Source organism: Agelaius phoeniceus, chromosome 23 (genome assembly GCF_051311805.1).
Source record: "Agelaius phoeniceus isolate bAgePho1 chromosome 23, bAgePho1.hap1, whole genome shotgun sequence".
In the NCBI taxonomy this organism is placed as follows: domain Eukaryota; kingdom Metazoa; phylum Chordata; class Aves; order Passeriformes; family Icteridae; genus Agelaius; species Agelaius phoeniceus.
The window spans coordinates 4,199,480-4,227,118 of record NC_135287.1 but is presented as its reverse complement, the minus strand read 5'-3'; the positions used below and the strand labels follow the sequence as shown (position 1 = coordinate 4,227,118).

At 47.9% G+C, this 27,639-nt stretch overlaps 1 protein-coding gene across 3 annotated transcripts in view; it reads left to right on the top strand.

Annotated features, from left to right (window-relative positions):
- The first annotated feature begins 1,186 nt into the window (after window positions 1-1,186).
- The window catches only part of B3GAT1 (beta-1,3-glucuronyltransferase 1), a 46,178-nt gene continuing 19,725 nt past the window's right edge, over window positions 1,187-27,639 (top strand). For 2 of the 3 annotated variants that reach the window (XM_077190006.1, XM_077190005.1), the window contains exon 1: window positions 1,360-1,378. The gene's annotated coding sequence lies outside the window, so the exon portion shown is untranslated. Of the gene's footprint in view, window positions 1,379-27,639 lie in introns of all 3 variants that reach the window. The other variant, XM_054647550.2, reaches the window with a different exon arrangement.

Sequence of the window (27,639 nt, the reverse complement as noted above, 5' to 3'; positions counted from 1 at the left end):
TGTGCCTGCTGGGCTGGGTGCAGGTGTCACAGCTCAAGGGCAGCCCTAGGCACATCCAGAGCCTCCTTCCCATGGGAAAACGCTCCTGCTGCCCTTTGTCCAGTGCCAGGACCCTTGGGCAGCGCCCAGGAGGGACATGGGGGTGCTCAGTGCTTGGGTGGGGATGGCTGAGCAGGGCTGTGGGAAGGCTGGTGCTGCAGGGAAGGGCAGTGGGATGAGGTGTAAGGAGGGCTGCCCGCTGCTCCCAAAGCCTGGCTGGGCTCAGCTGGGAGCCACCAGCACGAGCACGGGCAGAGAGGAGCTGAGGGGGCTGCTCTGAAGAGCTGGAAGCGGAGCAGAGCTCTGCCTGCCACCCTGGGGGCTGGAGGGGACCCTCACACCCAGCACATGGTCACCTTCTGAGCTTCCTCTGAGCAATGCTGAGCCCCCTCCCCAGCCAGAGCCTCTCCATCCCCATGCCATGCCATGCCATGCCATGCCATGGATCTCATCCCATCCCAGCTCATTTCATCCCATCCCATTATCCCATCCCATGGATCCCATCCCATCCCATTATCCCATCCCATCCCATCCCATCCCATGGATCCCATCCCATCCCAGCTCATTTCATCCCACCCCATGGATCCCATCCCATCCCATTATCCCATCCTCATACCATTATCCCACCCCATTATCCCATCCCGTTATCCCGTTATCCCATCCCCTCTCTCCCCGGTCCCGCGGCCGCAGCTCGGGCTGTGCTCAGGGTGAGCAGAGCGGATCCAATTCCTCGCGGGGCCCTTTCCCTGCCGCTGTCGCAGGGAGCGGTGCCCCTGCCGGAGCGGGATCAATTGGTACAGACCATTCCCAGAGCATCCCCTCCTCTGGCAGCCAGAGCTGCCGGCGCTGCTCTGGATACAAAGCAGCCACGCTCTGGCTCCTTCCTCCCGCATCCCGCTGGCCTCCTCCTCCTCTTCTTCCTCCTCCTCCTCCTCCTCCTCCTCCTCCTCCTCCCTGTTTGCTCGCTCTCTTTCTCCCCCGAACGCCAGGCTGCAGAAGGCAGAGCTGCGAGCCGGAGCACAGCGAGGAGCTCCCCGAGGCTGCTCCTGGCCGAGGGAAACGCGGGCAGGGATGCGATGAAGCAGCGCCGTGCTTGCTGCCTGGATTAAGAAAGAAAACATTTAGAAAAAAAACCCAAACACCTAAACAAAGCGAGAAAAGCACCACAAAGCCGGACGCAACAAACGAGGCGGAAAGGGGGGAGAGAAAGAGGCGGAGGTTGCTGGATGGGCGAGGAGCCGCTTTGAATCGTGCCTCTGTTCGCAGGGATTAGAGCATGAATGGGAGACGCTTCCCGGCCGCGATGGAGACAGAAGGCGGCTCCGGCTGTGCTCACAAGGTAACTCTGGCTGCCTCCCCTGGCTGCATGGCCGAGCCGAGCAGGACACGCGTCCTTTATGCCCAGGGTGTGTGTGTGGGTGCCGCGGGCAGGGCACGGCAGGGAGCAGGAGATGCTCGGAGCGGTTTTTCCCAGCCCTCCCAGCGCAGTGAGAGGACGCAGAGCGGGTCCGGGGGGCTGCGGTGCTCTGGAGATTCACTTTGCCCCCCCTTTGCCTGAGGACACCGAGCTGCCTTCCCCGGGGATCGCTCCAGGAGCTCCCAGCATCGCCCTCCCGACCCTGCGCTGCCCCGGGGTCCCTCGGTGGCCCCGCATCCTCCCGAGCATCCGTGCACAATTAGGGGAGGGAGGTGAGAGGCCGCCCGGAGTTGCTGTTCCCCTCCCTTGGTCATCCTCTGCCTTTTCTTAGCACAGCAGAGGGATGGGATGCAGGAGGAGGGGGAACTGAAATCGCTTTCATTCGTGCCAGCAGCGCCGGGAGCCAACTTTGAGGCTGCTTAAAGGGAAAAGCTTCCCAAGTGGTGTCTTTTTCTTGGGGAAGAGGAGATGGCTGAGCAAGGCTTTGCCGTCTGAGGAGGGATGTCTGTGTTGTGGTGTGGAGTGGGAGTGGATGAAAGCCAGTGGTTGTGAGGGAGAAAGTCAGGGCTGATCAATGAAGCTGCCCACAAATTATGCTTTCCTCTCCCTGCTGGGCCTCTCTCTGACTCAGTTCCTGGGTCTCTGACCGTGAAACTCCGAATTTCTCTCAGCCAGAGCAGACAGCACAACTTCAAACAGGGCTGGGAGGTGCCTTTAGCCAGATGTTTGGGAAAGCCCCGAGGAGAGCCCGATGTTGGCAGCTGTGGAGCCCCTCCCCAGTCATCCCCAGCGAGCAGAGCTCCTGCCTGGCCATCCCTCACTGCCTCGGGCAGGATCCTGCTGCTGCCACATCCATTTGCTCCCGTTCCCCTCCTCCCCTTGCCTCCAGGGGCTGCTCGATGGCTCCTGGCACGGGGTTAGGAAGCGTTTGCTTTGATTACTGAAATAACGACGTGTCCCACAAGTCCCCACTGGTGTGAACACATCCTGAGCCCCAGAGTGCCACCGGTCCCTGTAGCAGCCTGGATGTGCAGGAACAGTGATGCAGGAACATTCAGGGAGTTTGTGGCCCAATGTGAGGGACTGGCAGGGACTCTGGAGTCTCTTGCACTGCTCTGCACACACTCGCATTTTTTAGTGTCCCTGAGCTCCCCCTCAGTGAGTGGAGTCACCAGGATTGGGCTGGAAGGTCACAAGGGCTGGGATTTCTTGGCTTGCCTGGCAGAGATGGGGCTGAAAGGGTGTGGAGAGGAAAATGGAGGCACTGGGGAAACAGTGGGGAAAATATCTTCTTTCTGTGTGAAACTCCAAACTCTGGTGTCTGTGCCAGCCCCGAGGAATGTAGATGATGTTCTGGTGAAGGAATTCAAGAATTAGGAATAATATTTCTCCCAGCAGGGTTAATTCTGTGGCAGGGGCTTTGGAAATGGCCAAAGCCAGCAGGACAGTGGCTGTTGCTATAATGGGAAGGCAGCTGATCAATAATTTTATTTTTCTGTTTGAATATTTATGGGTGTGGGGAAGGCAGAGGAAGAAACGTGCAGTCTGTGATGTTGGCTCTGGGCACGTTCCCACTCCAGCTGGATTACAAATCCCTTCCTGCACCCCTCCATGGGCATTCCTGGGGGGATCCCAGCAGTGCCCTGGCAGCTTCAGGGTGCAGAACAGGGGACACAAACCTCATGTTTGGCTTCTCTGGGTCAGAAAAGCCAGAGGGTCTCCATGAGGGTCTCCCTCCGTGCAGGAGTCCCCAAGAGAAGAGAGGGGGAGCTTTCCCACCTGGCTTCCCAAAGTTTCCTGACCCATCAGGGTGGCTCAGAGTGCACAAAGTGCCCCAAGCCTGGCAGGGGCTGTCACCCTGTCTGTGTCACAGCTGGCACAGGGCAGTGCCACCAGAGCCCAGCCAAGCTCAGGGGTGCTGGATCTCCTCTTCCCTGCCCGTTTGTGGTGCATCTTCCCGGGGTTTCTCTGCAGTTGTGCCCCTCAGAGTGCAGGGCTGGTGGGGTTTCAGCATCCCCAGCCCTGCTGCATCCTCCTGGCAACCCTCGGGGACATCTGGCCTAGGCTCACCAAGAATCCTTCCAGGACCGAAGTGTGAGCACACGCTCCCTCCTTGGCCAGAGCCGGCTGTTCCCTGCCAAAACGCTGCTTTCTGAACCCAAAACAGGGCATCAGCTGCCCCTTCAATCTCTTCCAGCCCTCTCCTGTTGCCACAGCACAAGCCGTGGGAAATGACAAGAGCTGTCTTAAAAAGGGACACCAGGGCAAATGCTGCATTTCATTTTTCAGTGGGTTTTGCAGACTTGCCTTTTGAGATGATTTTGCTCTCTCTTGCCCTTGTTCTATTTCTACTGGCTCAAAAAAAAAATAAAAGTTGTGCAAAAAAAGCAATTTTTAGTTCGTCCAACAAAACCCAGTGGGCAGATCTGAATCCAGAGGAGGACAGGATGTGGTCCTTTCTTGCATTTCTGTGCATTTTCTCTGGCAGGGATGAGCAGTGCCAGAGGCTGCCTGGATTCCAGGGCTGCTTTTCAGCAGCATCCCTGACCTCTGGGGATGCAGCGAGCCCTGGTCAGCATCTTCCTCTGTGGCCATGCCCTCAGTGGTTCCCTCACCCTCCACTTTTCCTGCAGGCCTTCATTTCCTGCCTCAAAAAGTTCAGTGGGCAGCAGCTGCAAGTTGTGTTTAGCTGGAGGAGCATTTGGGGGAGCTTTGATGTCTTGTGTCCTGCTGTGGTCACCAGAAACTGATGCCTTGAGAAGGCTGGGCTAGAACAGAGGCTGGGCAGAGTTAAAGAATAAAGCAGGGATTTATTAAAAGGCCTCAATGGATGCACCTTGAGCAGCACAAGAGCCCAGCCAGGGCTGCACCCAAGATGAACCAAAATGGTCCCAAAATGCACCCAAGATGAACCAAAATGGTCCCAAAATGAACCCAAGATGAACCAAAATGGTCCCAAAATGAACCCAAGATGAACCAAAATGGTCCCAAAATGAACCCAAGGTGAACCAAAATGGTCCCAAAATGAACCCAAGGTGAACCAAAATGGCCCCAAAATGCACCCAAGATGAACCCAAATGGTCCCAAAATGCACGAGCGCTCCCGGGGTCTCTCCCTTGGATCAGTTCTGCTCCATTTGCATCTTGCAGTTCATTGTCCCATTCCAGCTTTAGCCCCTGCAGTCCCATCCTTGTTTTTCTCTCTCCAGCCCACGGGGTTTGTGCTCCTGGGCTGAGATTTGGATCATTTGTCCTTGGTGCCCAGCTGGAGCAGGAATTGTTTTGTCTCCCTGCTCTGTGCCCAGAGCTCAGCATCCCCTGATGTGAACCCAGACCCACACACTAAAGCAGCACAGAACCTGAAAAATGCAAAAGCCAAAACCTGAGGCAGCAGCTGCAACCCACTCCAAGGCAAAGCTTCTTCTGGGATCAATGTCCCTGGAAGGTGCCTCTGTGGGTCCTTTTTCTCTGGGATGTGTTTTCTGCTCATGCTCTGCCTGTGGAGATCCTGGATCAGCCACCTGCCCGTGCTTTGCTGCTGTGGTGGCAGGAGGAGGGACCCATGCCAGGGGGGCTGAAGGGTGAGGATGGACTCTCCCTTTTCCTCCTGCATTCCTTGACTTTTTGTGTTTGGCTCGGCCATCAGGGCTGGATTCACCTCCAGGAGCTGAGGAGGGATTCTCTGAGCAGACACCATGGGGTGGGGCCCATCATTAATCTCCATCTCCTGCTGGAGACACAAGGAGCAGCCCCAAGTGCTGGCAGTGAGTCCCTGGGGAGTACATCCTGCTCCAGCTGTGCTGGGAACCCCACACCCCCAGGGAATGAGAGAGTGGGCAAAGAATTCCCGGTGCTGGGGAGCACATCCTGCTCTCTCAGTGCCCTGTCCCAGGAATTCAGCCAGCTCAGCCCTCCTCCTACCCTTATCCCTCTCCCTCTGTGGGTTTTTTGGCTGTACCAAGTGTCACTTCCCAAAAGACATTGTTCACAGGCTCAGAAAATTATTCCTGGGCAGGAATGCACTTTAAAGCACAGTTCCACACCCATTTTTCCATTCTGGAAGTGAGCTCCTTCCCTCTGAAGAGTTCTGAGTGGTAGCACACCTCAGAGCACACCTCCACACCCATTTTTCCATTCTGGAAGTGAGTTCCTTCCCTCTGCACAGTTCTGGGCAGTAAAACACCTCAGAGCACACCTCCACACCCATTTTGCCATTCTGGAAGTGAGTTCCTTCCCTCTGCATAGTTCTGGGCAGTAAAACACCTTGGAGCACATTTCCACACCCATTTTTTTCCATGCTGGAAGAGTTTCTTCCCTCTGCACAAATCTTGGCAGGAATACACCTTGGAGCACATTTCCACACTCATTTTTCCATCCTGGAAGTGAGTTCCTTCCCTCTGCACAGTTCTGGGCAGCAAAACACTTTGGAGCATAATTCCAAACACATTTTTCCATCCTGGAAGTGAGGCCCTTCCCTCTGCAAAGTTCTGGGCAGGAATACACTTTAAAGCACACTCCCACACTCATTTTTTACCATGCTGGAAGTGAGTTCCTTCCCCTACACAGTTCTGGGCAGCAAAACACTTTGGAGCATAATTCCACACCCATTTTTCCATCCTGGAAGTGAGTTCCTTCATTCTGCACAGTTCTGGGCAGTAAAACACCTTGGAGCACACTTCCACACCCATTTTTCCGTGCTGCAAGCGAATTCCTTCCCCTGCACAGCCCTGTGCAGTTGCTCTCCCTCTGTTCCTGCCCTGCCCAGGTACCACAGAGCCTTGAAGCAATTTCCCAGCTGCAGTGGTGCCTCTGAAATCCCTGCAGCTCTGCTCTCCCTGTGAGCCGTGGCCAACACAACACGCTGTGCCTGGCTGTGACAGCAGAATAAATAGGAAATGCTCGAGATCCCCCTCCTGCCTGCATCTGAGCTGTTTTCCTAAAGCCAGGACAAGAGCTAAGCCTCTGTCGAGGGATTTTTGTGCTGTTTTCTTGAAGAGCAGCAGAGAGGGAATTGAAAGCTGAGGCTCAGAAGGAGAAGCCTTCCCTCCAAAAAATGGGGAACCCTTTGCTTCAGTGCTCTGAAGATTGGGGTGCTGCCTTAGGTAGGTTCAGCTGTAAAGAAAAATAGGAATTTCCAGGGTGAAGCTCATCTGATCTAAAGGAATTGCCCTAAAATAGACCAAGTTGTTGTTTGCAAAGAGAATGGAGAGAGGCAGCTCTGCTGAGGGGAGCTCCCTGCTCCTGTGGCCCTGCAGGGAGCAGGAGAGGGAGGCACAATTCACTCTCTGACAGGAGACAGAGCCGTGGGATTTGTCTCAGTCTCCTTGCTGGACATCATTCCTAAATTCCCTGCAGGTTCCTCTGGAGATAAAAGGCAAAAAAAAAAACCACACCCAAAAAAAACCCAAAAAACCCAAAACAAAACAAAAAAAAAAAAAACAAAAACAAAAACAAAACCAAACAAACAAAAAAAAACCACAAAAAACAAACAAACAAAAAACAAACCAAAACAAAAAAAAACCAAAACAAAATAAAAGAAAAAAAAAAAAACAAACCAAACTTGCTGGACATCATTCCTAAATGCCCTGCAGGTTCCTTTGGCACCTGAAAGGCAAAAAAAACCAAAAAAAAAAATCAAAAAAAAAAATCCACAAAAAACCAAAACAAACAAACAAAAAAACCCAAAACTAAAACCAAAAACCAAACAAAAACAAAACCAAAAAATGAAAAAACAAAAAAAAAAAAGCCAAAACAAAAAAAAGGCTACTCCAGGAGAAACACCTCAAGTCTTCCTCAGCTTCCATTGAGCTGGAAAGAGCCCAGAGCAGAAGGAGGGATGCTGGGGCTGTGCTCTGCATTTCATGAATGGATGAATGTAGAGACACAAGAGGGGATTTGGAGGGGATTTGGAAGCCTGCTCCAGGATTTGTCTGGCACACAGAGCATTTATAATACTTCCAGCATTATCATAACATAATGCCAGCGTGATTTGGGGCCCACTCGGGCTCTCAGTGAATAAGGAGCAGCACTCCTGTCACCATCAGGGGGACAGGGATCTCACTAGGGATGAGTTGGGGTTTGCCTGGTCCAGATTCTTGTCCTGGTGGCCCCGAGCAGGGGCTGAGATGCTCTGGAGTGCTGCTGTGAGGGACTGGGGCTGCTGAGGGTGTCAGTGCCACAGTGGGTGGGTCTGGTATTTGCTGGGTCCCCCAGGTGCTGGTGATGGGGACAGATGGGGACACTGACTTGGGAATCAGAATCTGATTTTATTGTGTGTCACCCTGGTTTTTTAAGATTTTCTAAGCCTTCTGCTGTTGACATTCTTGCAGTGAACTTTCTCACTTTCTGTAAGTAACTCATTGTTTTGCATTCCTTTATGGAAGAGGAGAGAGTTGATGGGCTGTTGGTTCGACCAGTGGCATTGGAGAGGTGCCACTGTCACCCTCCAATCCACTGCCACTTTTAGAAAACTGTAAATGTTGGAGTCAGAAAATAAACTGCCCTTTTTTCCTCACCTTGAGAACGGTGGTGAGCTCGTGTTCTTTTATGTCCTATAGTGACAATTGTGGGATACAAACACTCATGTACCATTTCAGGGAGAGCAGTAACGTGTACCACAATGATCAGGTTACAATCCCATACACAAACTTATGCATACCTTGCTTGCAGAGTTTAATGGCATTTTCTTTTTCCAGTAAACCCGTTGGATTGAATCTTCTTGCAATGCAGGTCTAATTTTCAAAATTCCCTTTGCTTTTGCCAAGGCATCCTGTTATCAAATCTCTGATGTTAACCAGGTCCAAAGTCCATCACCTGTTTTGTGTCCCCCAACATCCCAGCACCCAGATGAAGGAAGGAATGATGAATCTGACTCCATGCACTCAGATGGCTAATTTATTATTTTATGATACTGTATTATATAAAAGAATACTAAACTATACTAAAGAATACAGAAAGGATACAGACAGAAGGCGAGAAAGAATAATAATAAGAACTCGTGACTCTTTTATAGATAAGATACAATAAACAACCTTGAGACTGAGAAGTGAAGAGCTCTGACTCTTTCTTCAAGCACTAGGCTGGGAAAAGAGACTTTTGAACTTTTCCTGGGGTCACTGTGAGCAGCAGAGATCCCAACATTTGGGGAGTGGGCAGGAGCTGAGGGACCCTGAGGGACATGGGGCAGTGATGAGGCAGAGCTGCTCCTCCTGTCCACCACAGAATAACCACAAATCCCCCAAAAATGAGGGACCCAAGCCAGAGCTGACCCCCTCTCCTCTCCCTGAGCTCAGGCTGGGAAGGGAGCAGCCAACAGAAGGGATTTTGTCGGGCTGGGTGCAGTACCTGGAGACTGGTTTGGCTCATGAATAACTTGATATTTCTCCTGAATAATAGATGCACGTGATGGCTGCTGAGAGGCAGGGCTGGGAGGGGGCTGGGTGCCTGAGGGAGGCACAGGGATGAGGCAGCCCTGGGCTGAGCTGGGGGCAGGAAAAGGGGCAGAGGGGACCTTTGGGTGTGAATGGGTGTGACCGAGGCAGGGAGGGGGCTTGGCTGGTGGTTTTGTGTCCTCTGCAGTCAGCAGGAGTATATAAGTGTGTATTTATATAAAAATATATTATATAGTGAATATATATTGTATATATGTATATATATTATATTCTATAATTACATTATATATGCATTACATTATATTACATTATCTATACATTCACTATAAAAATATATATTTTTGTATATAGATTGTGTATAAAAATATATATTTTTGTATGTAGATTGTGTATAAAAATATATATTTTTATATGTAGATTGTGTATAAAAATATATATATTTTTATATAGAGAGTATATAATATTGTATATTATATACATTATATATGTACACATATATACATGTGCTAAACATATATATATGTATTATATATGTATTATATTAATAATACATACATAACAGGTATTATTATATGTACTACATACATGTAGTACATTATATATGTATTATACTATATTATATATGTATTATATATGTATTCTATATTATTAGTGCAATACAGCACTGCCCAGCTTGTGCTCTGGGGCTGGGGAGGGTGAGTATTTGTAATTTGCAGCTTTTAAAAAAAGTTCTAGTTTACTATTTCAATTTTTATTTTTAAAATGTTTGCGAATATTTGCCATTTCTCTGCCTCCAAGAGGGGCTTCCTTGGCTGTGTCCATGGCAGGAGGGCGATGGGTGCTGTGGATAAATCCCAGCACGGTTTGTGCTGTGGGTCAGGACAAACTGGGCAGGTTTGGGAGGGCCCAGAGGCTGGAGCTGAGGGCTGTGGGGGTTTTTGGGGGTTCCTGGCAGTGCTCAGACCAGCAGGATGCTGTGACAGGCAGCCTCTCCCTTCCTTGAGAGACAGCCTTCACCTGACTTTCTAGTGGCACGCTCTGCTTCTAATTTGGGAGAGAGGGAAGGATAATCTGGCACAGGGCTGCCACCTCTGAGAGGCTGCCAGGCACTCTGTGGCACTGTCTGCCTGCTCCCTGCAGCCTGGGATGCAGGAATGTTCCTTCCCTCCTGCCATGCCTGGCTCCTGAGGAGGATGCAGAGCTCAGGAGAGGCTGCTCTGGGTGGTGTGGGCTGCTAGGGACAGCTCAGGATTTATTCAGATGGGCTCTGATCCACTTGGATGGACAGCAGCTGGTTAAGGAGATTGGAGCCACACAAGTCACCGCTGATGAATAATTCTGCCAGTGTCTTTCTTATAATAGTGTCACATTCAGCAGGCATGACTCGGACATATTCATCTTCTCAGAGCGTGCAGCTCCTGGAGTGACCTTCTGGGAGGCTTTGGAAGTGTTGTCTTCTGTTTGTCACACCAAGGAGCATCAGTCCTGACATGATTTTTAGCAGAGACAAAAAATTACAAGTGCTGAAATGGGGAGTATTGAAAAGAGGGGTTGGAAGCTGTGTGGAAAAGGGAAATTCTGAGAGCACAGCTCACTCCTGGGTGGGCCAGTTTGAAGCCTCATCTCCCTTGGAGTTAGTTATTCTAAGTTATTAGTTCCTTTAAATTCTCCCAAGTGCAAGCAGCCAGAGTTGAGAGAGGAGCACAGAGAAGGGGCCTGGCAGGCACAGCTGTGAATGAACCCACTGTGAGATGAATCCCCAGCAGCAAAGGGGGATCTGCCTGGATTCTGCAGGTGGAAATTGTGTCTCTGCCTCCAGCCTGGCAGGCTGGCCTCAGGAAAGAGGAAAAATGGCAATAAAAGGTGCCTTTCTATAAATAAAGCCCAATTTCTGCCCTTTGTGGAGGCTGTGGCATTGAGAGGATGCAGGAATTGCTGTCAGGTGCTGGGCTCAGGGAAATGCTGCACACCACAAATCCATCCCTGTTTTGGGGGTTTGGGGAGTTTTGTACTGGCAGAACACGTGTGGGAGGGAAGCAGGGGGACCTGAGCTCTGTCCCTTGGCTTTGGGAAATGTCACAGCTGTGGAGCTGCTGGTGGCAAAGGATTGGTGGCAATCCCCTGAAGCTGTCACCCCACACGTGCACCTCCTTCCTTCCAGCCATTTGTCTCCTGAAAATGCTGCCAGCACTGTTTCTGCCCTGTCTGTCTTGTTCCAGAAGGCTCTAAAGGCAAGGGGTTCAGAGTTAATAAATAACTCACCTGAGAGCCTGGGTTATCCCAGTACAGAGCAGGGTGGGATCTGGGTTATCCCTGCACTGGGTTATCCTAGGGCAGAGCAGGGTGGGAGCCCTGCAGGGTGGGAGCCAGGCTGGGCACAGAGCCTGGGGAGTGGGGAAGAATCCAAATGTGGGAAGGGATCAGCCTGTGGAGTGGGGAACAATCCCAAATGTGGGAGATGGGATCAGCCTCTGGAGTGGGGAACAATCCCAAATGTGGGATGGGATCAGCCTGTGGAGTGGGGAACAATCCCAAAGTGTGGGATGGGATCAGCCTGTGGAGTGGGGAACAATCCCAAATGTGGGAAGGGATCAGCCTGTGGAGTGGGGAACAATCCCAAATGTGGGAGATGGGATCAGCCTGTGGAGTGGGGAACAATCCCAAATGTGGGAAGGGATCAGCCTGTGGAGTGGGGAACAATCCCAAATGTGGGATGGGATCAGCATGTGGAGTGGGGAACAGTCCCAGTGTGGGATGGGATCAGCCTGTGGAGTGGGAAAGGATCCAAATGTAGGATGGGATCAGCCTGTGGAGTGGGGAACAATCCCAGTGTGGGAAGGGATCAGCCTGTGGAGTGGGGAACAATCCCAAAGTGGGATGGGATCAGCCTGTGGAGTGGGGAACAATCCCAAATGTGGGAAGGGATCAGCCTCTGGAGTGGGGAACAATCCCAAATGTAGGATGGGATCAGCCTGTGGAGTGGGGAACAATCCCAATGTGGGATGGGATCAGCCTGTGGAGTGGGGAACAATCCAAATGTGGGATGGGATCAGCCTGTGGAGTGGGGAACAATCCCAGTGTGGGATGGGATCAGCCTGTGGAGTGGGAAAGGATCCAAATGTGGGAAGGGATTAGCCTGTGGAGTGGGGAACAATCCCAAATGTGGGATGGGATCAGCCTGTGGAGTGGGGAACAGTCCCAGTGTGGGAGATGGGATCAGCCTCTGGAGTGGGGAACAATCCCAAATGTGGGAGATGGGATCAGCCTGTGGAGTGGGGAACAATCCCAGTGTGGGATGGGATCAGCCTGGGGAGTGGGGAACAATCCCAAATGTGGGAGATGGGATCAGCCTCTGGAGTGGGGAACAATCCCAGTGTGGGATGGGATCAGCATGTGCCCCCTCTTCACCTTCAGCTTTAAAGCTTGGGGTGCTTCTCAAAGCTGTGCTACACTGGGGGGATGTGGGAAAAAGGGATCAGGGAGAGCAGGGAATCCTGTTCCAGAGGCAGGATGGGAATCAATGGCTTCACTCTGTGCTCAGAACCAGCACATGCAGAGAGGCTGAGACAGAAAATCCTCTTTTTTGTCAGCATGACAGCAACAGGGTGGACCAGGAGTGCCCAGATGTCCTCCCTGATGTGCCACATGCCCATTTTCACAGCCTGCATTTCCCAGGAGCCCCAGTCCCTGGAGCAGCAGTGGCCCCATGCAGCACCTTCAGAGCCCATGCAGCTCTGCTTCCTCCCTCTATCTCAACCATCATTTCTGTTCTGGCTCATTATCAACTGAGTCAATGAGTTTAGTAACTCATGTTTTTAAAGATTAGTCATCTATAGGAATGACATTTGAAAGACTGACAGCTCCAATCAAATCACAAGGGCTGCTCTTGTGCTTGAAGTTGTTTAATTAAAATAAAAAAAGGTAAAATCAACCTGACTAATTACGCGTGGTACCCTGAGATGCAGCTGAGGGAAGAGCAGACGTGGTCCTAGGAAGGAAGGAGCTGCCAGGGTGGTGGGTGAGGGCTGGGCAGGCCTGAAGGGAGTGAGCTGGAGCTCTGTGGATGTTCCCTTAACCCTGCTCCCTCCTTGGGCAGGGCCTGATCTGTGCCAGGCAGGGCTGGTGACAGTGGTAATAATAATAATAACAACGCTGTGATTTGCCTGGCTGATTTGAGATGTGCCATAATTACTGTGTGATTACAATATTCTTAGAGCAGGGCTTACAAACCCCCCCAGCTCCTCAGAGCTCCCCAAGGGCTCATCTGGCACCTCACCTTGCAAGCAAAGCCTGCAGGGGAGGCTGGGTGCTGTCACTGGGATATTTTATGAAAAATCCCTTTGCCAGGATTTCTTCTCCTGGGAAGATGAGGAGCCTCAGCTTCTCCATGTTTTGCTCTTCTGGAATGTGATTTGGAGAATTGCTTACTCTGCATGTGAATTGTTTTTAATTAATGATCAATCACAGCCAGCTGTGTCAGACTCTGGTCAGTCACAAGTTTTTTTTATTCATTCTTGTTTAGCCTTCTGATGATGTCTCCTTTCTCTTTCTTTAGTATAGTTTTAGTATAGCATTTTCATATAATAAAATATAATATAACATAACATAATATGATATGATATGGTATGGTATGATATAATATAATATAATATAATATAATATAATATAATATAATATAATATAATATAATATAATAGAATATAATATAATATAATATAATATAATATAATATAATATAATATAATATAATATAATATAATATAGTATAATATAATATAATATAATATAATATAATATAATATAATATAATATAATATAATATAATATAATATAATCAGCCTTCTGAGAACTTAGATTCTCATGTCTCACCTGGTCCTGGGGACCCCACAACACCCCAATATCTGGGTGTCCCTCAGGCAGCTCTGGCTGTGCCAGGTGAGGGCTGTGTGCCCTCAGCCACCTGTAGATCAGAGTTCCCTGCTTCTGAGACTCTCTGGGGGAGTATTTGGTAGCAGGATGGTGCTTGGCCAAGCAGGACAAGCTTTTCCAAGGGCTGAGGATGCTCCTGGGAAGGGCAGGGGCTGGGCAGTGGCACCTGGGGATGCTTTTCTTCCTGTGACAACCTCGTGCCCACTGAAGTATGAGGTGTGCAATTCTCAGCTTCATTCTGTCTCCAGCTTCTGCTTTGATGCCTTTTGGGGCTTCTAAAACAGAGGCCAGACAAAATAAAGAGAATAAAAAGCAGATCTATTTATTGAAGGGCCTTCAGGTACATTTAGGGCAGACAAAATCCACCCAAAAATGGACAATGGGTCACAGGTTTCACACTTTTATAAGTTTGGTCCATTTGCATTTTGGGGGTGAATCTGCCAATTCCAGCTTCAGCTGATGAAGTCATTGACCCCAAGTTTGCTGCCCCCAACTCCCTTTTGTTCCCATCTCTGGGCCCTGAGGCAGTGAGGTGTCCTTGATTGCCAGGCCTGGAGAGGAATTGTTGTGTCTGCCCCAAATGGGGAAGCAGCAGCTCCCACTGTGCGTGGAGTTTAGAGTTCTACACTAAAGAACTGCAGGGTTACAAATATGTGAAAATATAAAAGCTCAAATCCTAAGGCACCAGTTTGGCTCCTCCATTTCTCATTCAGAAGATCTGGATAGGCTTGGACCTTGAGTGAGTCTAAATTCAGGAGGAATTACCTTTCCCAGGCCATAGGATTGGGCTCTGCCAGCATTGGTGCCTCTGCCATCACTGTGCTGAGCCCCTGAGCTCCCTGAGCCATGAAATTCCTGGCCAAAATTGGGCAGCTATTTCCATCTCACCTCCAGAGCAGGCTGAGGTGAGCTGAGCCAAAATAACTCAGGCACAGGGAAGGCAGAGTCAGCACCAGGCTGGGGTTGGAAGCTGGACAAGCCTGAACATTCATCCTGTGCCTTTCCCTCTGAGAGCCAAATCCCATTTCCTCAGGCAGGGCTGGAACAGCTCTGGGTTTATTGGATTGGCACAGGGGGATTTGTGCTGGTGGAAGAGAAAGGAAATGTTCCCTGCCAAACACCTCTCACATGGAATGGGCCAGGTTATCCTGGGGATGCCTTGAGAAGGCTGAGTTAGAACAGAGGCTGGGCAGAGTTAAGAATAAAGCAGGGATTTATTAAAAAGCCTCAAAGGATGCACCTTGGGCAGCACAAGAGCCCAGCCAGGGCTGCACCCAAGGTGAACCCAAGATGGTCCCAAAATGCACCCAAGAGGAACCAAAATGGTCCCAAAATGAACCCAAGATGAACCAAAATGGTCCCAAAATGCACCCAAGATGAACCAAAATGGTCCCAAAATGAACCCAAGATGAACCAAATTGTCCCAAAATGCACCCAAGATGAACCAAAATGGTCCCAAAATGCACGAGCGCTCCCGGGGTCTCTCCCTTGGATCAGTTCTGCTCCATTTGCATCTTGCAGTTCATTGTCCCATTCCAGCTTTAGCCCATGCAGTCCCATCCTTGTTTTTCTCTCTCCAGCCCACGGGGTTTGTGCTCCTGGGCTGAGATTTGGGTCATTTGTCCTTGGTGCCCAGCTGGAGCAGGAATTGTTTTGTGTCCCTGCTCTGTGCCCAGAGCTCAGCATCCCCTGATGTGAACCCAGACCCACACACTAAAGCAGCACAGAACCTGAAAAATAGAAAAGTTCAAACCTAAGGCATCACTAACATGTCAAAGGCTCCCAGGCAGGCCTAATTTCATATTCCCTGGGGAGAGAGCTGGTGAGCAAAGGATGATGAGAGCCTCTCATGGAGCCCTTGTGCTTCTTTGAGCAGGCCCAGCAGGCTCAGAATTTGGGCAGGGAGCAGAAATCCCCACAGGAGACCTTTAAAAATGACCTTCCAAGCAGGGTGTGTAGGTTTGTGGCTGCACTAATGGACTGCAGGACTGCAAGCACCAATTGATTGTGCTGCAAGCTGCTGAATTACAGTTAGGCATCTGCTTAATCATGCCAGATCCCCCCCTCACTTCCCTTTCCACGCTATGGCATCAAAGAATCAATGTTAATTCCTCAGTCCCATTAGTGACTCCTGTGTGGGCACCCAGCACTGAACAGGGATCAGGATTTGAGCCTCATCCCTTTAAAGGAGCCATCTAACAGGGATGGGAGCTGGGAATTTTCTCTCTAAGCTGATGGAGTGGCTGATTTCCTGTCCAGCTGCTGAGCTGGGAGCTCTGAGTGCCACTCTGAGCTCTGCTGGAGTTTCCTGAAAGGCCACGGGAGTGAAAACCTGATGGAAATATTCCTGTTGGTGCCTTTTTGGGCTACCTAAAATAGAGGCCAGGCAAAATTAAGGGAATTAAAAGCAGATCTGTTTATTGAAGGGCCTTCAGGTACATTTAGAGCAGACAAAACCCAACCAAAAATGGACAATGGATCACAGGTTTCACACTTTTATGAGTTTGGTCCATTTGCATTTTGGGGGTGAATCTGCCAATTCCAGCTTCAGCTAATGAAGTCATTGACCCCAAGTTTGCTGCCCCCAACTCCCTTTTGTTCCCATCTCTGGGCCCTGAGGCAGTGAGGTGTCCTTGATTGCCAGGCCTGGAGAGGAATTGTTGTGTCTGCCCCAAATGGGGAAGCAGCAGGTCCCACTGCGTGTGGAGTTCAGAGTTCTACACTAAAGAACTGCAGGGCTACAAATATGTGAAAAATATAATAATATACTAATATTACATATAATTTATTATTATTGGTAGTAGTAGTAGTAGTAGCATTAGTATTAGTATTAAATATAGTATAATCTCTTTCAAGTAGATGGAAAATAGAAAAGCTGAAATACTGGAGAGGAATTGTTGTGTCTGCCCCAAATGGGGAAGCAGCAGCTCCCACTGGGTGTGGAGTTCAGAGTTCTACACTAAAGAACTGCAGGGTCACAAATAGATGGAAAATATAATAATATATTATTGCTAAAATTATTATTATTATTATTATTATTATTATTATTATTATTATTATTATTATTATTATTATTATTATTACTACGTCATCTATTTCAAATAGATGAAAAATATAAAAGTGCCAAAATCCCAAGGCATCACTGTGACTGGCACTGCTACACCATGAATCTGTTCCTGCACTGCTGGGATGAGCTCTGGTGTTGCAGTTACCCTGGGAGCCTTGGCAGCTCTGCATTGCAAGGGTGGCTTCAAATAAGACAGGAATTTAACCATGAGTTTATCCAGATGTTGCAATAGGACACAAATGAATGACACACACAAGCTGAGATGTCCAAGGTAAAAAGAGAGCAGTTTATTTCCCAATTCCAATATTGATAGACTTTCAAAAGTGACCATGGATTGGAGGATGAAATTACCACCTCTCCAACCACACTGGTCAAACCAACAGTCCATCAATTCTCTCCTTCTCCAAAAAGAAGTGTAAAACAATCATTATTTACATGAAAAGTGTGTGAGAAACTCCATTACAACAATGTAAAGATCAGAAGGCTTAGAAGAACTTTAGAAGAACAGGGTGACACCCAGACACTGCTCAGCTGAAATTCCCAGTGTGGTTGTTCTGGGTGTTTCTGACTATCAAAGCTGCTCCTTGCAGCTCTTTCTTGCAGCTCTTTCTTGCAGCTCTGCTCCTCTGCCCAGCTCTGAGCTGCACCTGTGGGGAGCAGCAGGGAGGTGATGCCAGCTGGAAATGCACAGCACTGGAATTCCAGAGTGCCAGGAGCCCCCTGTTCCCCCAGGCAGGAGCAGCCTCTCTCTGCCCCCAGGCAAGGAACTCTCCTGCCTGTCTGGAGCATCTCCCAGCCCGGACATTGCTCAATGTCCAGCAGCTCCTGCACAGCAGTTTCTGCTTCACCTCTGTCTTCAGGGACTGCTTCCTGCATCAGCTGCTGCTGTTTCCAAAAGTGATGGAGAATTTGGATGTGTTCATGGTTTTTTTGGGAAAAAAAACACCTCTAAGATATTTGATGTTAGCTACTGAAAAGAGAACAATCATGTTTTTAAGAGCTAAATCCCTTTTTCAGGTGATTTAGTTCTAAAAAGTTCCCTTTTTAGAGAACTCAGTGGTGGCTTTCTGCAGTGGGAGAGGGAACTCGCTCACAGCTCTGCGAGCTTCTTTCTCCCCTTTTCTTTTATACATTAGAATCAGGTTATTAATAACTCCTTTTAAATAGAGCAGGATTTATTTTCTTCCAGGGGTAAGGAAGAGCTCTTTAATTAAAAGTGAGTGCTGATGGCTGTGGGGCTGCTGAGCTCTGCCAGGTGATGCCACAGGTGTGTCCCACCCTGCCATGCCCCCTGGCCCTGGGTGTGGGAGGAGAGCAGCGTCACCTCCAGGTCTGCAGTTGAGAATTTTGGGATTTGGGAGATAAATTGAGCCCTTGTGGCTTGCTGGGCACAGCTCTTCCCATCTGAGGGTTGGATTTGTGAATTTTCCCAGGTGCCAGCGTGAGGGGAGGCAGCTCCCAGCGTGTCCCACCAGCCCACAGAATCCTCCACCAATAATTCACAGAGGAAATAAGAGCTTCTCTCAACCATCACCTGCACGAGCTCTGGGGTGGTGGAGGTGATGGAATCCTTAATCCAGCATCAGTGAGCACCAGCCTGCCTCCTTTTATTGCTGTGTTCTGCTGGTTTGGCTTGTTTGGCTTTCTTGGGTACATGAGGAAAGGGAAAGGGAAAGGAAAGGAAAGGAAAAGAAAGGAAAGGAAAAGAAAGGAAAGGAAAAGAAAGGAAAGGAAAGGGGAAAAGGTCTTGACACATTTGGCTCGATGATTCAGCCTTGCACATCCTGGAAAAATGCAGTTTGCTGGCCTGCAGGTTGGAAAGATGAGCTTTTTCCTCTGGAAAAGTGAGGTTTGGTCATTGTGACCTGCCACCTGCTCCCATGAGGTGTCACGTGGCAGCTCCTGCCTCCAAACCCTTTGGACAAAGCATATGCAAAGCCTATTATGGAGCTGTGGAATTCAGCCTGATCTTGTTGAAATTGGGTCATCCTTTGTTAATGTCACTTGTTCAGATCCATGGGAGTCAGCAGTGCACAAACACTCGGTGCAATGCAGAGCACAGAGGTGGAAATGGAGAGCCTGGGAATGTGTCTGATGTGGTCTGGGCTGAGCAGAGGGGACAGCTCGAGGTGTGTAGTGTCACCAGATGAGGAGAATTGGATGAGAAACCCTCAAATGAGCTAATTGTTGCAGCATTTCCACCAGCAACCTTTAACAAAAATCCACCAACTTTTCCTGAAGCAAAGCAACTCCCAGCTGCCTTTCTATTTTGGGAGTGGGCTGCAAGTCAAACAGCTTTTTATCTTGGGAGAGATGTTTCTTAAAAACTGTGTGTGAAGGGCAGCCCTTCATCAGGGAGGGCTGGGGGCAGGAGAGGCCTCCTCATCCCACACCTGAGTCAAGGCACAGCTTTCCTGGTGTTGCCCATCCTGGCAGAGCACAGCATCCTCTGTCTCATAGATGAGTAATGCCATGGTTGACTCACAATTTAAAGGCAAGTATTATGTATATGTTAAGAGAAGTTTTATAGGTTTATAGTTATATAGATTATATATAACTAGACTATATGTAACTATTATATATTATAGTTATAATTTTTATATATAACTATATAATATATAATATATAATATATTATATATTATATATTATACATATATATAATATATTATATATTATACAATATTCTATGTTATATATGATATATGATATATTATATATTATATATTATATATTATATATTATATATTATATATAGTTATATGTAACTATTATATATAACTATTATATATATTACATATAGTTATATATAACTATTATATATATTACATGTAACTATTATAACTATATATCTTATAACTATTATATATAACTATTACAATTATATATATTAATATATATTAATATATATAATTATATGTATTATAACAATATATATAACTATTATATATAATAACTATATAGGTTATATATATAACTATAACTAGATATATTTATATAGGTTTATAGTTATGTTTTACCCCCCTTGTGTTGTTATCAGGGGGTGCCCTGGGTTTGGGACATTTGGGAGGGTGGGGTTGTTACTATGGCAGCTCCTGACCTCCAACCAAGATTTAAGGCAGTGATTTCCACCCCTGGGCAGTGAAGAAGGAGTTGATGGACAGAACTTTGGGAGGGGCTAAAGGGTTAAAAGGCAAAATCTCCATTGTGTGGAAGAGCACATGGTGGGAAAAATCCTCTGCTCCAGCACTGTAATATTTTCTCTGTTCAGTCTGCTGTTGTATTTTTAATAAACCTTTAATAAGGTTTTAGTAAACCTTTCCAATTTTTGGAAGTGAGCAGCATTTCTCACATCTGGAAGCAGAAAGGGTCCCTAAATCTGGTGCCACTCCCTGGTGAGGCTGTGCCAGCACCCAGGACCCACAGCAGCCTCACCACTGCTGGTGCCAAGTGTGTGTGATGCATTTTTTTGCTCCTGGCACAAGAAGGCTGCAAAGCTCAGGTCCAGCCCTTTCCAAAATCATTTAATAAAAGGATTCCTGCCTTCTCCAGCCCTGGAAAAGATCCCTTTGCAGCAGCAAGGAGAGGAAGTGCAGTGCCTGTGGTTAAGGAGAAATCTGGACAGCACCTGGGCACTGTGGTGATGCTGCAATGTGAGAGCCTGTCCAGGAGAACAAGCACATTTAGGGCAATAAATCCAATGTTTTCAGGCTCTCCCAGGAGGTGCACCTTGCTGTTGGAAGCAGTGGAGCCCTGGGACTGTGTCACAGCATGAGAGCAGTGCCACTACACCTCCTGTCCCGATTCTACCACGGAGGGTGGATTAATCTGGAGAAGAGAAAGTTTCTGATGCTTGTTAAAATTTGGCTGAAGCTCTGAAACTCAAGGGGTTTTATGTTTTCCAAACTGGTGGGTGGTTCATTCTAATTATGGATATGCAGTTTATTCACATACACAACTAATCCTTTTTTGAATCCTGTTAAGTTCTTGTTCTTCTCAGTATCCTGTGGCAATAAGTTCCAGCAGCTAATTGTGCTTGTGTTGAGCTCCCTTGATCCACTTTACTCATGCTTGCTTTAAAATTTAAGTGTTGTTCTGAAGAGCTTGGTTAATTTTTTTATTTTATTTATTTTATTTCCTTTTTTTATTTTCTGGGAGATAATCTGTTTTCTTGATCCCATTTGTGGCACCAAGGAAGCCAGGGAAGGGTGGGTTGGGTTTTGCCTCAGCTGTTGCAAGGTCAGGGGAATTTTGTGCCTCAGTTTCTGTGGCAGTTTGGAAAGCACAAGGAGTGGCTCTGTAGGCAAGGCAAGGCAAGGGGTTTGTAGGTTAAGCTGGAGAAAATACTGAGTGAAAAAACAGCCTCCAGAGGCTGAGCTTCCTTACCAGGCTTTTCCAGTAACTCTGGGTTTCTGAAATCTAAAAAAATTACCAACCAAAAAAACCCCAGCCAAATAAAAAACCATAAAAAGGAGAATGAATTATTTCAGTATTCTGGCCATAGAAATTATTTCAATTTTTAAAAGAAGGAAACGAATGCTGAGTGAAGAGGTGATGCCAACCCTCACCCTCCATTGCAGCATTGGCTCCAAAATTTGGCTTCTCATGGATGTATCTGGATCTCCTCTGGCTGGGAGGATTCTCTTGGACACCTGAAACATTTCTGATCATTCTCCTTCCCTTTGCTGACCTGCAGTCCAAGGTTTGTGCTGCACAGATCAGCTCAGGGATGGCCATTCCCCCTCAGAGCTGTCTGGGAGGGCTGACCTGAGAATCCTCTGTCCTTTTGTCCCCTGGATCGGGAGAATCTGAGCTTGAAAACACCACCTCTGATTAAATCCTCCAAGAAGCAGCAATTCTGTGTGCTCATTACTCAGTTCTGGCTATGTTCTGCTTAATAACTGAACACTAATTAGCTGCACAGTTTTGCTACTATACTTATAATAGCCCCCATTAAAGTTATGGGGTTTTTAGGCAGTAATGGCTTACAGAGTAATTAACGAGCAAGAGGCTTTTATTACTACCTTTATTTTTAGCCTGTGCTTTACAAGCCTGTTCTGCCAAATACCAAAAATCTTAAACAGAGGCTTGGAATGCCCATCCCCTGCCAAGCAGTGTGATAAAGAACAGGGATGAGTGTGCAGCACCTGGAGCTCAGAGCTGCTCCAGAATCCCAAAATTCCAGACTGGTTCGGGTTGAAAGGAACTTAAATCTCATCCAGTCCCACCCCCTGCCATGGGCAGGGACACCTGGCAGGCCCAGGTTGGTCCCAACCCCATCCAGCCTGGCCCCTTGTCCTGACCCAGCCCTGTCCCCAGTGTCTGCTGGGCTGTGACCACTCCGTGCCTCAGTTTCCCCCTCTGGGAAGGGGGCAGGACAGCCCTGAACTCACAGTTCTGGGGCTGATTTCTGTGCCAGGCACCTGCCTGAGCTGGGGTGGGAATTCACAAGGGTTTTTGGGTTGAGGAGGGCAGAGCAGAGGGACCAACTCTGTCTTGTGCCACTCCAGCATCATTTTCCAGCAGAGATCAAACCCAGCTGCTGTTACAAAAGTGGAAGAAACCCTGATTTTAGATTTTGGGAGGGAAAAGCTTTTGGTGAGAATCTCCTTTAGTGTGAATGTTTATTTTCTTTGCAAAGCTTTTGTTGCAGGTTTTGGCAGCATCTGTTTATTATTTCCTGGCTTGTTTGAAGCACAACAAAACAAGTGTTTGCTACGTTTGTTTGGGGATTTTTTTTGGGTGCATTTTTTTTTTTTCCACATCTAGACAATGTTTTTACTCCAGTAAGATGTATAGGTACAAATTCAAATCAAGCCTTTCTTTAGCTTAACATTTTCTAAATCACTTCTCTTCAGTGTGGGCAAACCAAGGATTAATGACACTGGGGCTGAGCAGCCCCAGAGGAGGAATGAAGGTAAAACTGACTATAAAGGTTGCAGATCAAATCACTCGCTCCTATGGCAAGTGTCAGAGCTGATGCCAATTAACTTGATTTAAAAAAAGAACCTTCAGTGTTTAATAATCCAGCATGTTACTAACACGTGGCTCCAGGATTTATTAAAGCTTTTTTATTAGATCAGTGCCCTTTCCCTGTTGTCATTCCTCGACACCATTGCCCTCTGCCGGAGGATGGGGATCTCTTTCATCTTGTGGCACCCAATTCTTCCCAAAACCGTGCAAAACTCCTTTGTTTTAGGAGTACTTTAACCCCTAAAAACACTTACTTTTGAGTCAGTGATTTGTGGCTTGCACATTACCTTTCAAAAGTAAAAAAAAAAAAGGCAGGATACTTTCTGTAGTGGAAAATAGATTTTGATTGTTTTAATTGATGTTTAAATTTGTTCCTTCTCCTTCATTTCCCTGGGGAAGAAGAGACAGGAGAAGTTTAAAAGTGACAATCTGAGTGAAGCAGGTTTTGTTTCAAACAGTTTCAGTGAGAAAAGGAGAGTGCTGCTATGATGGGGAAGGGGTGGAGTGAATGCCTTGAAGAGGAACATTTTTCCCAGACCAATTTTTCTCTCGTGCCACAAACAGCAACAAAAATCATCGCCTGGCTTTGGCAACAAGGGAATTTTGGGATTCAGGGCAAGCCCTCTGTCCTGGGCAGTGTAAAATCACAGATTGCCACATAATTCCTGGCTGGTGGCGTTCACAGGAGAAAATGGATTTCACCTTTGGCCCGTGCTGAGAGGGGAGTGTGGCTTTGTGACACTGAGAGCTGGTGTCACCTCTCACCGTGGCATCAGGGTGTGGAGAGGGAAGCTTGGAATGCTCTGGATGGAGATTTCATAGCATTCACTGTGACTGTGTTCACAGGGGTCTGAGGATGAGGGAAGAGACGAGGATCTGACTCCATGGTTCAGAAGGCTGATTTATTATTTTATAATATATATTACATTAAAACTATACTAAAAGGATTTTATCAGAAGGCTGGCTAAGAATAGAATAGCAAAGAATGATAACAAAGGCTTGTGACTCGGCTCTCTGTCCGAGCCAGCTGGGCTGTGATTGGCCATTAATTAGAAACAACCACATGAGCCCAATCCCAGATGCACCTGTTGCATTCCACAGCAGCAGATAACCATTGGTTGCATTTTGTTCCTGAGGCCTCTCAGCTTCTCAGGAGGAAGGATTTTTCATATAAGCTGTCTGTGACAGCTCACAGCTGCCCCAAAGGAATTCTTACCACGTCCTTCAGGCAGGATCATCAATAACAGCAAATCCCTTCAGGAACCAGCAGTGAGGGAAGGCTGCAGAGCAGAGCTGGGCAGATCAGGGTGCAGAACTGGGCTCAGCCTCTGGCTCCATGTCCACCCATCAGCATCAGGGACCCACGCTGGGCTCGTGTCCCTTTGGGGACATTATTGCAGCCACTGCAGCCGAGTGGCACCTGCAGCCCAGGAGTGCTGATGGCACAGAGGGAGCTCAGCCAGCTCTGGGGGACAGGGAAGGGAGCCCTGGGACATTCCCTGGGCCTGGCAGCTCTCCCTGCTGGGCCTGGGCAGCTGGAGCTCCACAGGGACAGCGCAGTGCCCAGGGAGCTGCTGAATGCTCCGGAGCAAATGGAAATAACCAGAGCAAAGCACAAACCACTGGAGCTGCTCGGTGTCCCCACTGCTCAGGGGCTGGGGAGCAGAGCAGCACCCCAGCCCAAAGGGGCCCATTTGCCATCATGGCAAGCTCAGCCTGTCCTGTGGGATGAGGCTGGGTTGAGCCTGGATGGGCAGGAGGCAGGGGAACAGCAGATTTAAGGTAGGGGCACCGTGCCTGGAGGAAGCTGCCTGTGACAAACAGGGCATTTGGTGATGCCAGCCCACGGTGGCAGCTTGCCAGGGGCTGTCCATGGGCTCTGAGAGGCTTTTTGAGCTGTTGTTTCCTCCCACCCCCTCTCCAGCAGCAGAATCCTGTCCTGGGTGCATTTCTGGGGAAGGCACTTTCCTGGGAAAGGTGTTCAGCCTTTCCAGCTGCCCCTCAGGCCCTGCAGGGATGCTCAAGGGACCTGTTCCAGCTTCATCAGGGGATTCCAAGGGTGCCACCACTCCTCGTCCTCTGTTCAGGCACAGTCAGCAATGCAGGCACAGCAGGGATGATGCTCTTTCCTCAGGGCACTGTGCTCTGGCAGATCGAGGCCAGCAGGAATTCTCTGGCTCCAAGAGCTGGACAGGGATGCAGCAGAAGGCTGATGCTTGCTGGAATAATTCCTCCCCTTCCTCCCTGGTTTATTTTGTCTGAATGAGGCTTCTTTCACCAATTCTGGAAACAAATGAGAGAGCTCTGACTGGGGAACTGGCTGTTTGCTAGAGCTGGCTGGGAATTTTCCTACGAGTTTGGGTTTTGTATGCATGGAAAAGAAATTATTCACTGAAACGTCAGTTGAGGGACATTTACATGACAGTTTTAAGGACAAAGCCCTGTTTTCCCCGGTAAATTAATACCTTTGTGATTGAAGTGCTAATTTGGAAGAACCAGGTTCTATCCAGCCACTTGAATATTGCTTGATTGCAAGATTCATTTAGAGGAAAAACCTGTCAGTTCTTGGAGCTGTTTCACTCCGAGTGAGCTCAGTGCTGGGGGCTGGCTGTACAGCCCAGTGGCCAAGGAAAACTCAGATCAATCCAATTTGGGCTAATCAAGGATCTGAACCTGGATTTCTCCATGTCTTCCCCCAAGAAAAAGCCACCTCTGGGAAAATATTTGCACAAGCAGCGTGGCACCTGTCACAGACAACTTTTATGAAAAATCCTTTCCTTAGGATTTTTCCTCCTGAGAAGCTGAGAGGCCTCAGGAACAAAATGCAAACAATGGTTATCTGCTGCTGTGGAATGCAACAGGTGCATCTGGGATTGGGCTCATGTGCTTGTTTCTAATGAATGGCCAATCACAGCCCAGCTGGCTCGGACTCTGTCTGAGCCACAAACCTTTGTTATCATTCTTTGCTATTCTTAGCCAGCCTTCTGATGAAACCTTTTCTTCTATTCCTTTAGTATAGTTTTAATGTAATATATATCATAAAATAATAAATCAAGCCTTCTGAACCATGGAGTCATCTGAGACCCCTGTGAACACGGCCACAGCACCGGACTCAAGGGGAATTAGGGAGCGGATGTGATAACTCCCAGATCACTGTCAGAGGGAGAGCAGAGCTTTTCCCAGAGCATCCTGCTCCCTCTGCAGCATCCCTGGGCTCTGCCTGCCTGCACTGCAGCCCTTTTAGCAGCCTCTAATGCGCGGCCCCACCTGGGAGCAGCAGCACTAAACTGCTACCCGTGTTTGCAAACTGCCCTGGAGCGTGGCAGCCCTGCTGAGTGCTGTGCTTGGGGCTGAAATACAGACTGCTTAAATCTTGTATGTGCTTGTCTTGCATCAAACTAAGCCATTGTGGCACTTTAATAGACTCCAGGCACGGCACCTCTGAGAGGGAGCCAACCTGAGCTTTGCTGGAAGCCTGAGCTGAAAGTGGAGCTGCCTGCAGGATGGGCTGAGCTGAGGGAGTGCTGCTGGGAATGGTGCCTTTGTCCTTTACCCAAAACAGGCAAAATTAAGGGAATAAAACGTGTATAATAATAAAGATAATATTAGAGATATAATAATATATATTATTATATTGATAATAATATATATTATTATATTAATAATATATATAATAAAATTATAATACTAATAATAGATAATAAAAAGAATAATAATATTTATTGAAGGGTCTTCAGGTACAAAACAGAGGCCAGGCAAAATTAAGAGAATGAAAAGCAGCTCTATGTATTGAAGGGTCTTCAGGTACATTTAGAGCAGACAAAACCCACCCTAAAATGGACAATGGGTCATGGTTTTCACACTTTTATAAGTTTGGTCCATTTGGTTAAAAAGTGGTTGTATTTATTGAAGAACCTTCAGGTACAAAACAGAGGCCAGACAAAATTAAGGGAATAAAAAACAGTTCTGTTTTTTGAAGGGTCTTCAGGTACATTTAGGGCAGACAAAGCCCCCCAAGGGCTGCACCCAAAAATGGACAATTCTAAGCTGATGGAGTGGCTGATTTCCTGTCCAGCTGCTGAGCTGGGAGCTCTGAGTGCCACTCTGAGCTCTGCTGGAGTTTCCTGAAAGGCCACAGGAGTGAAAACCTGCTGGAAATATTCCTGTTGGTGCCTTTTTGGGCTACCTAAAACAGAGGCCAGACAAAATTAAGGGAATAAAAAGGGCTTTCAGGTACATTTAGGGCAGACAAAATCCACCCAAAAATGGACAATGGGTCACAGGTTTCACACTTTTATAAGTTTGGTCCATTTGCATTTTGGGGGTGAATCTGCCAATTCCAGCTGCAGCTGATGAAGTCATTGACCCCAAGTTTGCTGCCCCCAACTCCCTTTTGTTCCCATCTCTGGGCCCTGAGGCAGTGAGGTGTCCTTGATTGCCAGGCCTGGAGAGGAATTGTTGTGTCTGCCCCAAATGGGGAAGCAGCAGCTCCCACTGGGTGTGGAGTTCAGAGTTCTACACTAAAGAACTGCAGGGCTACAAATAGATGGAAAATATAATAATATACTATTATTAAATAGAATTTATTATTATTGGTAGTAGTAGCATTAGTATTAAATATAATATCATCTCTTTCAAGTAGATGGAAAATAGAAAAGCTGAAATCCTGGAGAGGAATTGTTGTGTCTGCCCCAAATGGGGAAGCAGCAGCTCCCACTGTGTGTGGAGTTCAGAGTTCTACACTAAAGAACTGCAGGTTACAAATAGATGGAAAATAGAAAAGCTGAAATCCTAAGGCATCAGGGAAAATATATAGGGAAAATAT